The sequence below is a fragment of the Gobius niger genome (genome assembly GCF_951799975.1).
Source record: "Gobius niger genome assembly, chromosome: 15".
Taxonomy (NCBI): Eukaryota; Metazoa; Chordata; class Actinopteri; order Gobiiformes; family Gobiidae; genus Gobius; species Gobius niger.
Genome location: NC_136866.1, coordinates 23,961,592 through 23,983,306, shown reverse-complemented (window position 1 = coordinate 23,983,306; position 21,715 = coordinate 23,961,592). Strand labels below are relative to the sequence as shown.

At 41.4% G+C, this 21,715-nt stretch overlaps 1 protein-coding gene across 2 annotated transcripts in view; it reads left to right on the top strand.

The window, feature by feature from the left end:
* The first annotated feature begins 14,012 nt into the window (after window positions 1-14,012).
* Window positions 14,013-21,715, top strand: part of pak5 (p21 protein (Cdc42/Rac)-activated kinase 5) — a 144,785-nt gene continuing 137,082 nt past the window's right edge. Inside the window, exon 1 of one of the 2 annotated variants that reach the window (XM_079572706.1) lies at window positions 14,013-14,231. The gene's annotated coding sequence lies outside the window, so the exon portion shown is untranslated. The remainder of the gene's footprint in view (window positions 14,232-21,715) is intronic. The other variant, XM_079572707.1, reaches the window with a different exon arrangement.

The window sequence follows — 21,715 nt, the reverse complement described above, 5'->3', positions numbered from 1 at the left end:
TGCCTGAGGAAACAACAGTCAAACTATTACAGGTGGTACTCGGGTACTTTTCCACACTGTACTAATACTACTACTTTATTTTGAAAGAGCAAACTTGTACATTTTAATAATTTTGGTTGTGTTCATGACATTATAAATTGTCTTGTCATAATTTCAGTTGGAGCAGCCAATACAACTCAATGGGAAAGAAACGGCTTTATGTGGAAATCTCCAAACAGAAAAGGTCCAATCGCCTACACATCATTTTGAATATTGTCTCCACTTAGACTCCTTCATGAGATAGTCATGTGACAAGAGTTCATATGTGGCGAGAGAGAAGACGTTGAACGTGACAATTTTAGTTTCAGGTTAAGCTGTTCCAGAGATATTAACCATAAAACACGTCAGAAATTCAGCATTTTGATGGTTACCACTGTTACCACAGCAGGATTCTTAGAGCTGCACCAACTCAAATTATTGGCCTTTTAACTGTTGTTAGACCTGGTTCTTTTGTATCACGCGAGAACAGATATTTGGATATAGCCAAAGCATACACTGGAGATAGAAGTTGTCTCAAAGATAAGGCGTTTATTGCCATTGTTCCTATGTTACAAAGAAGTAAAACCAGCTGATGACTTCAGAGAGAGAGAGAAGAAGTGAAGTCCAGAACTCTGACAGTTCCCTTTTATCCTAGTCTTGCACTTCTCTGCGCAGAGAGGATGACTGCCTAGTGAATCAGTTGTTTGTGTCTATGTGTTTGTATTTTATCTGTATTTCACGTTATGTGCAGAATGATTATGGTGTTGACCATTGTCTATCAGCTTCATGGTCTTAATGTTCTGTAGTTCTGTAAGCAAAGCATAACCTATAAACTGTAAAACAGTTCTGCTTGTGTACTAGTCTCTTTATAGTGTAGCACAGGTATGGTTAAATTCATCCAATGATTTGAATTGGGATTTTGAACTGCAAGGAGGGCCAGACTGGTACTCATAAAAGCAACTAAACAACAGCAGTTCTGCCATATTTTCTGTATATCGGTGAAAACATTTGTGTTCATCTTTTATCGCTTGTCCATATTAGGCTTGATGGTGTTTTGCTGGATTATAGGGTTGGACAGGCCGATAGTTTACCCACCTCTGGTCTCACATTAAAGCATCTCTGACCCTCCCTAAATGAACCGGTTTCAAGTTCCCGTTCTGCTCCTGTCGAAAGCGGACTCAAGAAACCATAGGGAGTGGTCTCCTGCTGGTCCCAGAGTCAGGGCTAAACACAGTGAGGCTGCTGAAGTCTTGCTGAAGATGTGAGAAAGGCAACTCAGCTCTAACAATGTTCAAATCCAGGCTGGAGAGTCTTTATCAGCAGCATATGTCCCTGAAAGCATTTTATCTGCATTCTTCTCTTTTGATTTAATTAATTTATTGCAGTTGGACAGCAGTTTCTACTTTGCATGCATTTAAAGCAGTTCTCCCAAACCACCAGCAGAGGTCACCACAGTCCACCCACGTGCCACAGTGTGAGCCCATAGAGACACAATGGCGGATTATTGGCTGAGGTACGTGGAGATAAGTGCGTTAAGTGGATGCCAGAGATAATTCAGACTGAATGATGAGCAGACGTCCTGACTCACGCACCATCTGGGTATTATGTCATTTCTGCAGGAATTTGCACAAAGTATTGTCCATTGTGAAGACCACTATGGGAACGATACTGGCGTCAGGAAGTTGGCCTACCTGTGTGTTTATGTTTATGCCAGGTTTACACTTCTATGAGGAATATCTAAAGTTAAAATGATTTGAATTCAGAATATTGATCTTAATTTGAGATGGATTTACTTGATGAACCTAAATTGTGTCATTCAATGAAATCTCACTGCCGCTTCAGTATATTGAATATTCAGTGCTTTGTGAAAATTCTTGTCCTTGTAAAGCATTATTGCCGATTGTGAGCTTGCAGACTAGTTTTACTGAGCATTACAGAGACAGTGACCTTGAAAGTTTTGAATTGTTCTTTATGATGTCAGAAATTGGAATGTTTCACTCCGCTGTTTCATTGTCGTCTACAAGAAGCCAAAAATTGGATATAGGGTTTTTAAAACTGTATAAAGCTTCGTATTAAAACCAATACAAGTATATTTCTGTTTTACATTTTTTTTTTTAAGTATTGCCATCTGTCGACTTCTCAAGGGCTCAAAAGAGTCACCCACAACCTGATCATGTCACAAGGTGATGCTTCTCTGTGTTTTAAAGGAACAGGCCACCGTTTTTCTATTCTGAGATATGTTCTTACCTGAGCTTAGACGAGTTGATACGTACCTGCCTGGTCTTTGTGTGTGTCCTCAGTCACGCACAACGACCAAATATGTTGTTAGCATTTGGCCTTTGCCATTGTATTCCTATAGCTCCAAACGGGGGTGAAGTTGGAAGCTACCACGTTCTTCCACGGACACAAAGACCAGACGGGTACGTATCAACTCGTCTAAGCTCAGGTAAGAACATATCTCAGAATGGAAAAACGGTGGCCTGTTCCTTTAAGGTTTTACCAAACTTGTTCTGGTCATTTTATGCTCAAGGCCTCTTTAAAAAACTCCCTCCGCTCTGTTGCAGGAGGAGTCAAGTCCATTTGTTTTGTGTTTTGAGAAATGAACTCCCTTCACCTACTTTTGTGATTTTAATGATAAAACAGGAAATATCAATGTTATGATCTCTTAAGGGCCTTTACATTTTTAGAATAGGACAGCTACATGCTACAATATAACACATTCAAAGCAGTCTGAGAAGTTTCTGAATCCATAGTAAATGACTGACCTGTGTGAAGGTGGAGTCCTCCAGGTCCCGGGACAGTTCTGGAGTGTCCTGTCGCTGAGGGACAGTCTTTTATAGCCTCGAAGCTCACACCACCTCACCCTCCTCCATCTCTTCATTCACTGGAAACGTCCTCACATGATGTGTCTCGACAACAGACCAGGCACAAAATAATGCTCAGGGTAAAACGCTGCACCCCCCATGCCCTCCAGTCACAAAGAAATGTGGCAGGGGTGATGACGGGAAGAACATCTGCTGAAAAAGAAGGGGAACACCATGACAATGTTTTTTAACATATTCCCAAAAAGATGAGAAAATGTAGCTAACCTATGTCAATATTGACTTTGATCACATGGAATGGGTCACACACCGCCTGACCAACAGTTTTGTGCTACAAGGGCAATGATTCAGTTTTGCCAAGTAGAGGTCGACGGATCGATATATTGGGCCGATATTTGGGGATTTTACAATATCGGTTCTTGGCCGATATCTGGGATAGAAAGTGATAGAGACTTCACATTTTTTTTGCATTGAAAGAGCAAAGACGAGTTCTGCCACAACTCCCAAGGACTCTGGGGAACAGAGAAACATTGCAATGAAAATTGGTTTGCTACAGGTTTGTTAAGTACAAGTCACTAACCTCTTTGAATACGGACATGCTGAATGTCATTTTGAAGTACAGAACCTGGAGAATTAAACGCTGAGTTGGTTTTAACCTCCACTATTGTATTTTTGATCGCCACACAACATGCTACGGCTCGCAACAGTATGCTAATGGTAACAGCAGCATGCTAATGCTAACAGCAGCATGCTAAGAGCTAAGAGCAACGTCAAAAATATCAGCAGAGCATATTGGCATCGGCCAATAAAAATCCCTTTACCCATTCCATTATCTGCAAGTCAACTAGTGTCTGTAGTGGAGACAATTTGAGTGTTGAGATGGAGTGGTTCTGATGTAGCTAGCACCACCTTGTGACATCAGCACGTGGATACAAACTTAAAGGATTCTCAGAACTAGCTGGATTTACCCTCTTATGTTTTTGAAGTTACTTTTTTTTCTTTCTGTTTGGAATAAAACCAAGCCAGAAATCTCCATCTCTCCTTTCCATGGCAACAGCGACATACAAATAATAAATACGTATGTGGGGAAATGTGGGAATCTGACAGTGCAGTGATTGTGTTCCTGTTTTATTAGATTTGGCGAATCTGGTTCAAGACATAACACACATGCTTGAAACTTTCAGAATGCAGCTCGGCAACAGCAGAGAAATGTGCAAGACCTCGAGAATTCAAAACAAATCTTAAACCGCATTGTAGTCGCTGGCAAGGTCGATGTAACAGTACAAAAGTGATTCTTAAATGAGTACATGAGCATGGATTTATACATTTAACGTCATCATATACACGCAGTACAAATTTATTTAGGTTAGATTGAAACATCATATTCAAATTCAGATAAAATTAATACGTGTGTGACATCATGACTTCCGCTTCCGGGTATTAACAGACCGGCAAATATGTGAGGAAAAAAACATAAAAATTCTTTAAAACAACCATCTATATTTCTGACACTCAACGGAGAGTTACTGAACCTACTTATTTCTCAGACTCATTAGCCAAAAATGCCGCACCTACTGCTAAAAAAGTCAAATTTACTAAAGTCACTACTACTTCTACTTCTGAAGTTAGTGTAGCTGTTGCACCGTTAGCATTTATCTCCGCTAACCCGATTTTGGTAAATATTACTTTTATAGCAGTAGGTGCAGCATTTTTGGCTAATGGGCCTGATATAAGTATGTTCAGTAACTCTCTGTTGAGTTTCAGAAATATTGATTGTGGTATTAAAGAGTTTTTTGTAGTTTCTTGCACATCTCGTGACCCGGAAGTAGAGCCGTGACGTCACCACTTAACAAGCGAATTCTCACTATTTTCCACATTGAATTGAAATTACAAAGCTACTAACTGTTCATCTAATTAACTTTTTTACTGTCACAGAGAGGCAACAGAAATTACTACAACCACAAGGTACTGGACAAAATGTAGCAACTTCTTAAAGCATAGCAAAAATATTTACAGCTAAGTTGTTTTTGCCTGAAACGCTAACGAATGATTAGCAACTGTGATTAGCTTACAGGTCTAACATAACGGAATATAAAACGTCTTCTGTCGCCTGAATGATGTCGCGTAAATTTTTCAAACTTTCAGTGTGTGTGGAAGTGCTACTCTTCAAAAGGGCAATTTGGTTTAATCATGTAATTCCAAACTTTTAGAGATGGATATTGATCAGTTTTTGCCGTCTTTTATTCCTCAGACATCTCGTCATAGAAGGGGGCGTGGCTTCGCCAAGGGGGAAAATAGACTCTTTAGAGAAACACAATTTCCACTCTTTGTAGCCATTTTCTGGTGGAATAGGAAATTATATATCACACATAAATAACGTCAGGTGTAAATCGGGCCCATATGGATATTTTCTCACAACAGATTGTTTAGTAGTAGTGAAAAAACGTCAGTTGTATCTTGTGCTAGCTAACTCTTGGCATTATCCCGATGCTAACATGTAGCATCAAGTTAGCATTCTCCATTGTTTATGTATTTATGGGCTGTTGAACCACTGCTCCTCTCCATGTCTTTGTATCTACATTTAGTAGAAAGCCATATTCATAATTCAGCATTTGTTAAAGTAGTTTTTTTTAGTTAATTTTTTCCAAATTGTTTTCCCTCTTAGCTGTTTTCAAATATGACCATATATGGGCGATTTCAGAGATGCCGTCTGTATCTATGGGGCTGACTGTCCTACGTTACCATGGAGATCAGCTGTGTCAGTTTCAGTAAACCAATAATACACATGTGCAGTGATACTTTTCTGTTAGTTTATCCTTTGCATTTCCAGCTTTAATTGACTTTTTGAAACGAATTTCATATAAAAGTTAAATGCAGCAGAAGTGATAAATACCAGGTCCCTTATAGCATAATGGAAGTGTATGTTGTTGCACGGCACTGTAATCTGAGTCATTTTGAGCCAGATTTCGCTCGTTGCTTGGTTTCATCCCGAAACAAGCGGATTCTGGCACCGTTCACTTTCACCGCACTTCTCTGCCAAAGCTCAGTCTGTTCAAACAGGAAAATGATGTAGATCAAATCCATATAGATCATGTGCGACTGTATTGTGGCTTTGTCCGGGTGCGTTCAGCGTATGCTCTTGTCGTATGCTGCGGTAACGTCAACAAGACATTAGTAATTACGGTGATGTCACTCGTAGTAGTTCACTGCAAAATGAGGATGATTAGAACACTGGTTTTACTAAATACATGGATAATGAAATATGAATCAAGGACGCTACCAGGAAAACAGGAAAAGCCTTCACTGTCACTCAAAAAGTTGGTAATTCGGGCCGAAATACCAACTATATCTCCATCGTCATTCACGGGCTTAAAGGGATATTTCAGGATTTTTGACATAGGGCCTCATTTCCTAGTTTTCCAGAGTGTTGTTGATTTCTGGAGATATTTTTTTTATGTAATTCATGCAGTCTGGCATTATAAGTGATTTACCTCAGGTGCACTGTGGAGTGTGTTAGACTGTTTTTAATGCAGGCTAGCTGATACCATTGAAATGTGCTAGCCTTGCACTAGCATAGTGCCACGAAACTCTTCAAATATAAGAAGTGCATGAATTACAACAACAAAAAATATCTCCAGAAATCAGCAACACTCTGGATAACTAGGAAATGAGGCCTTATGTCAAAAATCCTGAAATATCCATTTAAAGCAGGGTTGTCAAACTCAAATACACAGTGGGCCAAAATGTAAAACTTGAACAAAGTCGCGGCCCACCATTGAACAAATGAACCTTTTAATATAGACCCAAACAAGATTTGCTTTAACATTGAATATGGAGCAAGCAACATTTATTACTATACAATATATAACTTAATAGTCCAGATATGCAAAATCTGAAAAAAAATGTATAATACCGGTGGGCCAGCTCGAGTAGTCATTTGGTATAGCCTCGCAGGCCAAATATAATTACATTTCGGGCCAAATTCGGCCAGAGTTCGACACCTATGCTTTAAAGGAACAGGCCACCGTTTTTCCATACTGAGATATGTTCTTATCTGAGTTTAGACGAGTTGATGCGTACCTGTCTGGTCTTTACGCGTGCGCTCAGTCACGCAAAAAGACCGAAGATGTTGTCAGCATTTAGCATCTCCTCCTCTCCTCTATGGGGCCGAACAGGGGTGAAGTTAGAAGAGACCAAGCTCTTCCACGTTTTCACAGTAGTTACACGTAAGACCTGAGGTGGCAGTAGCGAGTAATAAAAATGCCAACTTCCATCTTGTCCCTTTAAAATGTGCTTAAATTAAGACAATTTAGGCTAATTTTGACTCGGTATGGACCCGCTTGAATGTCTTTGCCAATGGAAAAAAGCATGATTTTGCTGAAAATGAGAAAACATAATCTTGTTCCAACTTTAAAGAGACTACATGCAAGTTGGTCATTTTATGCTCACTACTGCACCTTCTATATTGAGCTTGTGCATGACGGCACTTGGGACCCAAAGTAACAACATTTTGAGTGACAGTGCAGTGTTTTAGAGGCAGTTGTGGTGAATAGGTCTGGGCTCATTCTACACATTAGCACATGACCCTGTTGTACATGTTTCTAGTAGTCGAGGAAACCAGAGCATCCAGATGAAACCTCCGGGAGAAACATGAAACTCTACAAAGTCCGGAAAGGCCCTATGCGACCCTTGGATCAACCCCACGACTTTCTGACTGTGAGTTGAGAGTGCCAACCACTGTGTCACTGAATTGTTCCCACTCCAGCCAATTAAATATGCCTGACAGGATCATTTAACCTCTTTTTTTTTAGACAGTTTGTTCTGAATAACCTTGAAACTGATCAAATGTACCTGCAGGTCTGAAAAGAAAAGAAAATCTCAAGTCAAGATCAACAATTTGAATTCAAGGCATTTTCACTCAGATGTTTGACTTCCTATTAGTTTTACAGTGACGGCCACATTTGTAGTTTGGACCAATGGGAGAGCGCAGAGTGAAGGAGGCAGCTGTGAGGCACGCTGCTGTCAGGCAGAACTCGGCTCTCTGGCACCAGGCGAACAGCATTAGCCTCAGATAAGCGTTTTGGGCTCGCTGCCAACACGTGCTCCCTTTGATTGCCTCATTTGTGTCCCACTAACAGACAGCCTTATCAATCTTTGCTCATAGGGACGCGGGGCGATGGCGCATTTGTGTGTCTTGCAGCAACCTGTGGCTCCCCTCTCAAAATATATGGGCTTTGGAAGAAAGATACTGCTCTAGGCGAGGCAAGCAAAAAGTAAAATATGCAATTATAAGAATATACAAAGACTTATTTAGACTTATCATGGGGAAAGCCTCTGTAGTTTAAATATGTTCTAAAATCCACGTGATTTTTGTATTTATCAGTTCATATTTCAGTCTTTTTTATTATTATTAAAGGGGCTAGGTGCAAGTTAGTCATTTTATGCTCACTACTGCCACCTCAGGTCTTATGCGTAACTGCAGCTTCTATATAAAGCTCGTGCATGACAGCACTTCGGACCCGAATTAACACTATTTTGAGTGACAGTGCAGGATTTTCGAGGTCTGAGCTCATTCTACATATTAGGACATGGCTGGAACATGTAGGTGGGTGAAAATACTTCCTTTTAACATTTTTAGACTCTGTTAGTCCCTTTAAGGCTTCTGAAGTTTGTGTAAAATGTGTGCAGGTGTTCTTCTCTAGTATCAATGATCAGGCTTAATGTGTGTGGATGTTCCTTATTGATTCCTTGTTGATATTTTTTGAACATACTGTGATGTTGTCCACTTTTCAGATAAGTATCAACATTAGCATCAAAGTATCATCCAACTTTATTACAAACCCTGCATATTGAGATACTGTATGCAAAACAGTTTTTTCCTCCCAGATTTCAGATTTTTTTGCCAGTACGCACTTAAAAACTTCACCAGGGAGGTACATCTGTGCACTGATGCGACCTTTCTACATGGATTTATTGGGGAAATTTTAACTTCAAAAGCAATTTTAGCAAAATCTATTTTTCTCTAATTGGAGCTACATCTCTGCTTAAAGCAGCTTCTACAAACACTAAATATCCCAATCTTGTAGGCTGTAATTAACCTCTTAACCCCCCCCCCAGAATATACCCAAAATATACAAGCTTCTTGAAAAACGTGTCAAAATAGCGACAATAACATGACGAAAATGAGGGTAAAACGTTAAAAAAAAGCCACGAAAGAGGAACAAGAAAGCAGCAAAAATGTGACAAAAATGCAACAAAAAAAGCGATCAAAACAAAATAGTGACGAAAGAGCAACAAAAAAGTAAAAAAAAAATGGCGACCAAAAAGTGGCGAAAATGTGCCAAAAACACAATAAAAAAGCTACATAAAAGATGAAAAATAATGTAAAAAAAATACCAGTTTTGTAGGTCTTAGCTTTCAAATGAAGCATCACACTGGACTATAGGCTGTAAACTCCAGTCAAGAAGCTTTTAGATTTGGGTAAAACTGGAGAAAATGCAGTCGGTTAAGGCGGGTGGTAAGAGGTTAAAGGGACTAGATGCAAGTTGGCCTTTTTATACTCACTACTGCCACCTCAGGTCATATGTGTAACTGCACCTTCTATATTAAGCTCGTGCATGACGGCATTTCGGAACCGAAATAACAATTTTTTGAGTGACAGTGCAGGATTATAGAGGCAGTTGTGGTGAACAGGTCTGGACTTCTACACATTAGGACATGGCTGGAACATGTAGGGGGAGGAAAATACATAATTTTAGCATTTTTGAAGTCTGTATAGTCCCTTTAAGATGATTATTAGATTGCCATTTTTTTTTGTATAAAAGAGCCTCTTTTCATATGAAATTGAAGAAAGCTTGCAATACATTTTCCTCTTATGTTTGGCCTTTTTCCCTATGCACTCGCAGTGTTAGCAGTTGCCAATTTTATGCCCATTCATCAAAAGAAACCAGGAAAATAACAACCCCACTAAGGCAAGTGTATCTTTGTTTCCATCAATTTAACATGACGTAAACACAACCGCGAGGCGTCCAATCGTGAGCGAGGGAGTAGCTTTCAAAGAAAATGATATTTCCACAGTTGCCATGGGGACAGCAGCACGTTTCTAACCGAGGAAAGAGGCCCTTTGGTGTTTACAAGAGCTCGTGCTTGAGCGTCCGCTCGCTCACTCATTTGTAGCTGGTGCTACAATAGGGCTCAGTGTCAGCTATAACTGTGGAGGTTTACGGCAGTAAAAGTTAACTTTGTCAGGCGTAGTAAAGTGATGCGCTTCCAAGGGCCACCACAAGAGGGAGATGTCCAGTTCTTACAGGTGTAGGCAGGTCATTTTTCAAGTAAAGTTTCACTCATAAATCAGATACATTTTTCAGTGTCACTATGTCTCCTTTTTGAAACTTAGCATCAAATGACAATAGAGAATTTTCTAAATATTTTCTGTTCCCTTATTTATATTAGTCCCTTGACACTCTACACACTTAGTTTCAGAACAATATAGAAAGTTTACATGGGCAAATAACAAGGACTTAAAAACTTCTCTGTTGACACTCTCCAGTCTGTTTTCCAAAAGTTGTATGAATGTTGTATCTTCAGTTTTTAAACATTTTTCATGTTCTTCCATAGTAGTGGTAGTAGTAGTAGTAGTAGAAAGCAAAAGCAGCACTATAGCAGTTATTACAGTACTATTGTTCAGTATAGTGGTATATTAGCATATCTAGGGAAACTGTCTACTCTGTATTTGTATCCTCTGAGCATCTGGTTCTCCGTTGCTGACACGTGTCTGGCATCACGGTGTGCAGAGACTGAGAGGAATGCTCTTTCAGGTGAATTCTGGGTCTGCAGCTGCTGACCACATGAATATGTACACTTATACAGCCTTTTTACCCTGTACTTTTAATGCAACAAACATGGCAGAGAGCGACATCTGCCTTGAAGACACTGTGCAATTTAGGGTTAGTGGTCGGACGTCAGATTTTGCTCATAATGTAAAAACACATCTACAATGAAACCGATTAAGCACAGTTTGTAGAAATGTCAGTCTTTGAGACCTGCTTGGAAACACCTGCCTTTATGTCTTTGTCTAAGTTTTTGTAGCCTTCCCCCCGTAGCCTTGCTCAGGGTGAAAGTGGGCGAAGACTGTTGTTGTGTCCATGAACAAAGACATTTGACCCACTGCCTGTGTGTGAGTGAGTGGTTGGTGGTGGTCGGTTGGCAGCCTCACTTTCGTCACTCTACTCAAGGGCAGCTGTGGCTTCAGTTAGGGCTGGGCACAGTTTCATCCCAGCAATTTAAAACAGACCTAAGTAACTCTTGCCCCTAGAGGCCATCAGCGCCACTGCAGGTGTCGTAGCATGTTGCCGTTTTTTACTCAGTCCGTGAGAATAAATACTACGCTGACAAAAAAGGCGAAGGGAGAGAGGGATATTGTACATCCAATTACACAATGGAGATCATTTTTTTCACTTAAACTAGGCTGGAAATACTGTTTAAGTGGTGCAATCCCGCAGTTAGCTTTGCCCGTTAGCGTGTTAGCTTCTTCTTCGTAATTCCATAAGTGTGTATTGCGCCTCCGACCCCAAGGCAGGAAAGTTGCAATTGTGGTTTTCTGGCCAGAGACACCGGGGGAGATGAAAGACCCCCCAATCATCCCATTAACACTTGTATTACCCCCAGAGGGACTACGGAAAGGATTTATTAAGGCAGTGGTTCCCAAAGTGGGGTCTGGGGCCCCCTGGCGGGCCTCAGAGGCACTACGTGGGGGCCCCAAAGCTTGTCTGCAAAAAGGTACAATGAAAAAGGTTCATTTTGATACGAAAAATACATTTATCTGGACAAATGCACTAGTTTAAACCAGTATTTAGCCGACTGTCATTACTAGATGTTACTTTTTATGTAGCTGTAAAATTATAAAAATATATTCACCTATTCTCTATATGCTACTTTCCATATGATTCCTATTGACCAACTTTGTCTCCCAACTAATCACATCTCAAACTATATTAATGCACTCTCTCTTGCCTTGTTTGTGTCGGCTCTCAGTCATCCAGGAATTTTTCAGAAGCCTCAAATGACAGAAAGTGAAACGTCCTCCATCAACAATATTTAAAAATCCCTACTCCAATCTGTCTTCCCTATCCCTTCCCTTCCCTATTCCCTCCACTATCCTTCCATTACAATCGCTCTATAAATAAACTATTCACTGCACATCGCTCATATGTCGGCGTTTCCCTCTGTCCAGGTTGAAAAATGAGGATGTTACCGTCACAACTTTGCCCTTGGAGATCCACTTTGGAGTCTTTTCGTGAACATTTTGCTCCAAACGGTTCCCCAGAAAGAGGCAGACGGAGCAGGGGGAGATCAGAGAGGGCTGTTCCTGTCAGAGCTGCCACGACCCGTCACAATAACACTATGTTTGTCCCGTAGGGCTCAGGGCGATAGTAGCTCCACACACTGTACGACTGCAGCAAAGAGGAGCAGACAAACCCTTCAAAGACACAGAACTGACAACTTTATTGGATCGCACAGTCTCGGCGTCATGAAGAGAAATTACTGTAAAAAGATAGCATTTAAAGTTATGTGTATTTCAACAACTTTTAATCAATAGGTTTTATGTTATTGACAGGACATAATTGATGTTTTCGTGCTGATTAGTTTCAACAAAAGTGGATATGCTTTTCAAAATGTTTTAATTGTATCAATTTCTTGAACTTGGCCAGTTTTCTAGCATTTCTGTGAAACTGAAACTGAAACGTGACCCTGCAAGTTGTGAAATCAGCCTATCAACTCGTCCCTGTGAAGAATTAGTATGTTAATTCATATGCTGTATTTAAGAAGAAGAAGAAGAAGAAGAAGAAGAAAATCAGGTATAGGGCCTTTAATATAACTAATTAATAAAAACCCAACTTGTGCTTTTCTATTGAAGTCATTTCAGGTAAAGTATTGCAGTTTGTTTCAATGACATAATGTATCACAATACGTATTGTAGTGGCCCCTCTGTATCGGGATATGTGTTGTATCACAACAGTAGTGTATCGTCCCAGCCCTATAGTGAGGCCACACCCAAACCCCCTTCCAAAACTTAAGGAACAGGCCACCATTTTTCCATACTGACATATGTTCTTGCCTGAGCTTAGACGAGTTCATACGTACCTGTTTGGTCTTTGTGCGTGCTCTCAGTCGCGCAAAACGACCAAAGATGTTGTTAGGCCTCTCCCAGTGTATTCCTATAGCTCCAAACGGGGGTGAAGTTGGAAGCGACCTCGCTCTTCCACAGGCACGCACAAAGACCAGTCAGGTACGTATCATCTCGTCTAAGCTCAGGTGAGAACATATCACAGTATGGAACAACTGTGTGTCTGGGATTCGAACCCCTGACCTTCTGATCATGAAACGCCCCCCCCCAGGTTTGGTACCACATGTAGAGCCAATGCAGACCATTCAAACTTTTGAAACCGGTATGATTGGTGCAAGAAAAACAACAGTGAACACTATATACAGAGCAATATCAAAATACACAGTGGGTACAAGAAAAGGAGGGAAGGGGAGAGTTCATCTCCTTGATTTCAGGACTGAAGAGGCTGTGAGGTGGCCATGGGATGTGCCACTTATAACCATGGCCACAGGTAAGCCGGTCCAGATCATTGTTGTCCAGCAAAAACACAGCCCTTACAGTTAAATGGTGTTATGTCGGTAATGTTATGTATTGCACTTTACAAAGTCATTATTAATTTGCTCTTGTAGTTATATGGCAGTTGATTTTTTTTCTGAAGACTCTCTTAACCATTGTAGAGTCTGATGAACACGCAGGGTGTACATGGGTAATCAGAGGGGGCGTCTTTCCCAAGGATAAATGCTTAAACCACTTAACACACTGACAGCTCCTAATGGTTTACCCACAGTATAACCTTTTCCCCCATTATCCTCACAATCAGCTTTAACATGCCCCATTTGTATTGGGAAAAAAAAAATGTTTCAGACCCTGCAAGAAACGATGACCACCCATTCCCGTTGTAAACATCACCGGAAGGATCTAAAGTAACCCGCGTCCTCCTCGCTCCTGACACCGGTGTGTGTGTGACAGCTCTTCCCCCCCGGCCCGGGTGCAGGTGCCGCGCATTGGCTGCGCTCTCCGCCCTCTCCGCCGCCACAGACTGCGCTCATTCGCTCCTCTCCCGCGAACAGCCCGGATGTAAGCGCGCACACCACGGCACCGTCCGTCCTCCACTCTCAGTCATAATAACATGGCGCTGGCAGACACATAACGGTGCCCCCCCCCCCCACTCTTTCTCTTTTATTTTCTTTTTTAGAGCGTCAACACACAGCGTAGTAGCGCGCCGAAACGAACGAGGGGGGAAACCAGCCCGGACATGTGAGCGTCTCGACAGCGCGGACAAGGAGGTAAGAGCGCTGCGTTTTTGGGTTCGGTTTCTCGGCTACGTGACTGGGTTACTTTTGGCCGGGGAAACGATGTCAGATGCAATTTTTTCTTCTTCTTCCCTTCCAGGCGATTTGGAGGAGACTATAACACACAGTTGCGATGCTTCCCCCCCCTCCCTCCCTCCCTCCTCCACTGATGTGTCTGCGCCCTTATTTTGCAAGATTGAGACATCGTAGTGAATCAGCACTGTCATTCCGTATGTGTGTGTGTGTGCGCGCGCGCTCGTTTCCTTTCCCCGATAAATAACACGGTCGTTTTGGAGCGCGTGTGTTGTCATGAGTGCGTGTGTCGACCGCTGTCCTTGGTGTTGAACCGGGTGGGCAGGAGGAGCAGGAGCAGGAGCGCACCTCGGCGCGTATAAGCGTGCCAAGCGGGGCTGATGCACGTTTAAACGGTGTCGCCGGACGCAAAGACGAGGCGTTTGTGTTGTCGATGGTTGCTAGACAATTGGAGAGAGAAAGAAAAAAAAAATCCCCATGGTGCACCTCTCCTAGCCTTGGTTAATCCTGTAGGAGTGGATGAGAGGAGTTTGAATGGGCTAGCGAGCGTGCATCCTCATCCTACATGCTAGCATCCTCAAGGCTACTATGTGGGTCTGTGCTGTGCTGCTGTTACAAACCCGCTTTATTGAGGCTGATTTTGAGACGCATTTACTCCCGTTTTCATTCTACAATGGGATATCAGAGGCACTGTGTTTTGTTTTCAACCTAAGTAAAGAGGATAGTAAGGATATAGGCCAGTAGTGCTGCTCAAACTGTGGTGTGCGTACGGCTGGTGGGGGCTTCTCAGGGTAATCACCTCATTTTTCCATAGGGATAACTTAATTTATGCTCAAATTTAAGGCAATTTTATTTGTATGGCACATTTCATGTCAAGAGAGAACAATTTAAAATCAATAAAAATAGGCTACTGCTACTAGTAGGCTACTACTAGCTAATAATGCCCTTAACTAGGCCTGCCATGATAGCAAAATCGAAGCTTGATATATTGATGCAAGGAAATATTGTGATAAATGATGTGGTCAACTCTAAAGCATGAAAATGACAGATAAGGTTTTTTTTTCTTTATCAAAATAGCAACATTGCTTGAACTTTTATGCCATGAATTTATTGAAAATGCTAAATGTGTGGTCCAAAACATACTCAGCTGCATGTTCCGCTGAAATCTTCTGCACATTATTTGTCCATTTTACATTTTTTTCCCCCCCTCAAGATTGGTAAATGATAAAAGGACTCAGCTTATATAGTGCTTTTCTACCTTTATCAGGCCCAAATCGCTGGCCCAACCTGCCCAATTACTTCAAAATGTCAACATTTCAATGCTTTCGTCTGCTTGATCTAGAGTTCACAAGTCTTTAGAGATTGTGAATACATAGATGATGTGTTTGTGGCTTAAAAAGATACAATATTGTGCAAAAAAAGCATTCAAATGTAATTGCTTCCTGTATACACCCTGAATATAAAGCTCTAGAAAGACAATAGTACGGGGAAAACCTAATATATGAACAGCTGATGAATATTGATCCCAAAATATATTGTTTATCTGTCATTTGTTGGAAGTTGATGGAGTAATTATTGTGACAGCCCTTCTCTTGTCTTGTCTCATGTATTTATAAAAACTCTTCCAGACAATAGGCGCATAAAACTGAAATGCAGCCTCAACAGTTTTAGTCCTGACTCTGGGAACCACCTCAGAGCAAGGGATGATTCACATGACTCTTAACATGTCAAAGATTTATACACAAGCAGTGTCTTGTTTACAACTTTAAACATTTTTAAAACCTGGTTTAGTCCTGATTTGATCTTGATCTTGGCCTGGTGGTACTTGGAAGATTATATATTCTATGGGGTGTAAAGGTTTGAGAACCGCCTTGTATAGGCTATAGCAGAGGTAGGCCCTCCATCCTGGCCCTCAAGATGATCAAATGCCTGTTAAAGTGCTCTAAAATGTGAAAAATACTGTCAGTCCCTTTAAAATGTCTTAGCAGAACACCCATTTCAGCAATATATGATGTTCAACACTGGCATTTGTAAAAAAACAAGTCATGCTTTACTTGAGCCTAGAATTGGAGGGTCCAGCCCTTGGTCTTTTGCCCTCCACCAAGCAAACTTGCCTACCTCTGGGTAACAGGAAAAGAGTCCCTTGAACATCTAGAATTGTAAAAGCCTTTGCAACCGTAAGAGGCGTGCAGAGCCACATTAATTTTGTTACTGTAATGTAGTAATAACATTTCCACTTCACTGTGTTGTAAAACCGCAATGAAAGCATATTTGCAATGACTGATATCATCGTGTAATGAATTATGGAAACACACACTATGATAAGGACGCTTCTTGACTTTTACTACAATGTGTGTTGTTACCAAATGTGCATTTTTCTAATTAAAGAAATGAAAAAAAGAATATATATAATGTATTAACAAAGCAAACTCTCTCTAGTCAGTAAACGTAAGCGCTGATTATAACTTCTGCCTCTTCCAGCACTGGTAGTAGAGTGTTACACTTTTATAGGCCTATAAATTTATTAACTCCATTACCATGTACCTGTGGCATTTTGCAGTGGCTTGTAAATAAGAGCGAGTGTGTGTCAAATGCCTGGGAGGCAAACAGAAATGAGGGCGTCAGAGGCCAGGGGTGACTTGTTGGCCTTTGGTTGGTCAATTCCAGTGGCGTCTTCTGTCTTTGCAGGCATTTACTCATAAAATAATGTAACGTAATGAGGAATGTTGAATATAAGGAATATAAATCAAACCAGCTGGATTTTCATGACCTTATACCGACCTTTCACCACAAAACATGTAGCTTCTCAGGAAACATTGGCACAAAGTCAAGGAAATCCAATTGGTTCGATTGATTGGACTTGTATAGTGACTTAATGTTAGTGTTTGAGTTAGTGTGGGTTACACTTGTTTCCATTGCTGCAAACGAGGTGGGGGGTATAGGACAACATATAGGTCTAAGCAAGGGCTAAACCAGCACTCCTACTAATGTGTAGCATTAATGGATTCTACCCCCTAAGTGTTAGAAGGGGGGCAAGAGGTCAGAGCTGCTGCTGACCGTAAGAAGGATTACAATGTACTTAACCTCGACTTCAAAACAATTTCAATCAATGAAAAGCCCTGGGTCGCTATCAGCTCCAGTGCACATCTCCTTAACTAATCTGAACTCAAATATTATGATTGCGATTTAATGCTGATAATGTTTTGTGTCAAGGTACAGGAAAGTGGACATTATCTTGCTTCTATTGTCGCTACCAGCTTTTGGATGCCTTTATTGACTGTGTATGTTTGCTTGGAGCGCCCTCTGCAGGAAGTAGAGGTAATTATCTGTCTTAAATGAATGAATTCATATTTAGTGGTGTAGATGGTAGAGCTCATGATCGGAAGGTTGCTGTATAGCGCTTTGGGCCTAAGGAAGGTAGAAAAGAGCATGCTAGGTGTCATAGCATGTTGCAGTTTTTTACTCATTAAATGTCCTTGACAGTAAATACTACGCTGACAGAAAAGACAAAGGGAGAGAGGGATGTTGTACATCCAATTACACAATGGAGATCATTTTTTTCACTCAAACCTGGCTGTAAATACTGTTTAAGTGGCGCTAGCCCGCAGTTAGCTTTGCCCGTTAGCCTGTTAGCTTCTTCTTCGCGAATCTATTAGTGTGTATTGGTGGCTCCGACCCAGTGCAGGAAAGTTGCAAGTGTGGTTTAATGGACAGAGACACCATTAACATTTATATTCCCCCCAGAGGGACTATGGAAAGGATTTATTAAGGTAAACAAGTTTTTTTTAGCTATTTACTAAAATGTATGCAACCTGCGACAAGTGAGGCTTTTGTGAGCTTAATAACAAATGTGCATCTCAATTCATTTACAATTCAGACTGTCCAAAAAGGAGAAGTCAACACTTATTTAATCCCACCCCTTGTATGTACTTGTATCTTAGTATCCTGATCCTTTATTTGCATTTGTTAGGTGGAGAACTTTGCTCTAAGGGATACAAAATGTGAATGCTATACCTACCAATCAACATCTGGTTTACATCACAACAGCAGATGTCTGAAAAGCCATATATTTCTTCAAATACACAGAATATCCTTTCTTTACATCGATGCTTAAACTGTCTGATATTTGGAAATCGTTTGAGGTCTACACATAATTTTATTCCATATTTTAGGGCCACGAATGGACACACACAAACACTTCCTGGTTGTCCAAGCATCGGGGCAATTTAAATCTATCCACGCTTCTTATTGCTTATTTTTGCCTTTATACATTAACCGAGCAGTTTTAAAAGTGATCACGTCAAATTTTGCTTTCATAAACAATGTGATAACAATGGAATACACAATTGAAAACACAAGCTACCATTTTTGCTAACGGCATGCTTGTAAATTGATGGGTGACGGATGAATTCAAACCTGTGTGAATGAAGCAAAATACACCTGCAGATAGATTCACTGAAATCGCAATCTCATCGCAATCTTCTTTTTCACTCTTCACGTCTGTTGTCTGCTTTGTGGCAGTGACAGCCCCTGGTTTGGAGTTTGGAGGAGAACAATGACAAAGACTTGTGGAATCATTTTCAGTTGAAGCTGAAGTCTTGTCTATGTCCATCAATCACGGCAAAAGCAGGAATCCTCAGGTAGATAACACTCTCAGAGCTCTTAAAGTTGATCTTTCATGATTCTTCTCCTCCTGTACGTCCTTCACAGCTTGTTTAACCACATCTAGAATATATCGTGGACTTTATTCAGTTCTTTGCCTACAGCTTCATTGTCTATTTATTACATTTGCGAATGTTCAGATCGTGATTGCGCCTCGTCTTCCGGCTCTTCTGCAGAACAAAGGAGCCGTGTCTTTAAAATGAAAGTTGGTCAAAAGTGTGTTTCTGTCCTCATTAAGTATTCAGTGTCAGCCGCAGCTTTACATAATGATCAAAGCTGGAGGGATCGGAGCGTGGCCTGAGCCGCACTAATAATAATAATAACCTTTGAAGTTATCGCTCTCCTGCAACCTCTCTCTGTCTCTCTGGCTTGTCCCCCTTTCCCCTCTCGCCTCCCACTCACAGAGGTCTTCTCCGGCGTGACATTGTGGATACAGGGCGAGTACTCTTAAAGAGAGGGGAGATAATGAACACATGATGGACTATTTCGGTCTGCTCCGCTCTAGACTCGGCTCCTGCTGCCCGAGAGGAGGCTGCTCGCTCAGATTCGCCGTTACGTAACAGTCCAAGGGAGAGGGAAGCGTTTGACCAAGATTTCGGAGAATGAGCTGCTCATTTTTTCTTAGTTTTAGGACTTTTTTTGGACACTTTAGCTTATAGTTCTTCCACGCTTCTCGACTCGTGGGTTGGAGGGACTCAGAATTGGGTATTCAGTGGGTGGCGAGCATTTCCCAGGGACATTTCGTTCGATATTTATCCTGGAATAGAACAAAAACGCAGCCGGAGTGTTTTAAAATGACTTGTTATGCTTTGGTTGGGCCTGTTTTGTTTTCTAAGCAGGTTTGAAATATGCGTCTGAATCTTATTGCTATAATAGATGGAAAACATGCCTTTTACATCAATTCTGTTATTGTGATTTGATTGGGGGGTGGGCAAAGGGGAGAAGTGTTTTACCTACGGGGGTTTTACGATGCAAAATGGGGAAGAAATTCAATCGATTTCTATTTCAGAATCAAGATGGCGCCTAAAGAAGGAATATATTACATACAAAGTCCATACAAGCTCTTTCTGCAGTGCCTCCTGAGCGCACTGCACATGTGTGTGAGGGGGAAAGAGGATTTAATTTCGTGAAATTATACCAAATATATACAAACGTTTGGAGACACTTTTTATGAATTAGCTTTTATTTACAGTGTGTGATTCTCATTGAAGACATTAAACTATGAATGAACACATGGAGTTATGTAGGATACAAAAAAGGGTAAAACAACTCAAGCCTTTACTCTTGGCATTTTCTCAATGAGCTTCATATAATAAGGTGGTTATGGTTTCCAACAGTCTGTGAAGTGAAAAACACAAACAAGCAAAGTAGTAATCAAAACTAAAGGCGGCTACTTTGAAGAATCTGTTTCAACTTTTTTGTTCCATATGTGTTCATTCACCCTCCTGGAACCGCCACCTTAACGTGGTGGAGGGGTTTGAGCACCCGAATGATTCTGGGGGCTCTGTTGTCGGGGGCTTCGTGTCCCTGGTAGGGTCTCCCATGGCAAACAGGTCCTGGGTGACGGGTCAGACAAAGAGCGGTTCAGAAGCCCCTTATGAGAGACCAACAGGCCCAGTTTTAGCCATGAGGGCGTCCTCCCGTGGACTCACCACCTGCAGGAGGAGCCATAAGGGGCTGGTGCAATTTGATTTGGGCAACATCTACCCCCACGACCTGGAAACGTGGAAGATAAAGTGGAAGAAAATGGATGGATGGATGTGTTCATTCACAAATCAATGCCTTCAGTGAGAATCTACAATTCTCACTTTCAATGGTCTTGAAATAAAAGAAAAAAAACAATTTAACCTGGATAGACTCAAACAGAAACAAAAGCAGCAAAAGATTTTTTAATATATTTTTGTCGATCAGACCCCGGCAGTACACATCGATATATGGATTGAAGTTTGTGTGGATGGGTTAGCGTTAGGGATGTCTTATCCATGGAGCCTGGACGCTGGTGGTGGTATGGGAGACTGGTAAAGGATGAAGTGAAGGGGTGGAGGTGAGTCGCAGCACAGTTGGGAAGCGGACGAGCCATGAACGCTGGAGGCTTAAACGTGGGACAGAGAGCGATGATTGGCTGCGACTAAGGTGTGGCTCTGCGCCAGGATCATAGGCTTAATGGTAAATGGACTCTCAATAATCGCCATGGGACTTAATCATTGACAGGTTTACTGCCATTTCTTTGGCACAAGCAGTACCTAGTTGGGAGTTAGGACGAGACAATGGAAGACTTTTGTGCGCTAAATGAGACTTGATGAAAGCATTAGTTTTTGTTTGAGCTGAGGTTTGATATGGGGAAAATAATCGCTTTTCTACCTTCATCAGGCCCAAAGCGCTTTACAGCAAGGAACCAGTCACCCTCTCATTCATACACCAATGTACACAGAAATTGGAGGCAAGGTGGGTGAAGTGTCTAGCCCAGGGGTGTGATCCTCGCAGACGTGATCATCATTAGCTGGAAGTCGGTGACGCTGAAACTAGTCTTCCAGGTTGAATTTACGCAGAGGATTCATTGCATACAAAAAGCGTAGAACTTCCATCATGATTGTAGTGTGGGCACGTTCTGCACAAACAGCAGACTATGGTGACCAAAATAAGCCACATAAACCGGGGTGTAGCACAAATACAGCCATTTTGGTGGTTTGGTTTGATGAACAGAGCTTTTGAGGGCCCCTCCCTAATCTGGGCCTTTCCAGTCTGAAACCCCATGCACAGGAACATGAGTTAGGAAAAGAATG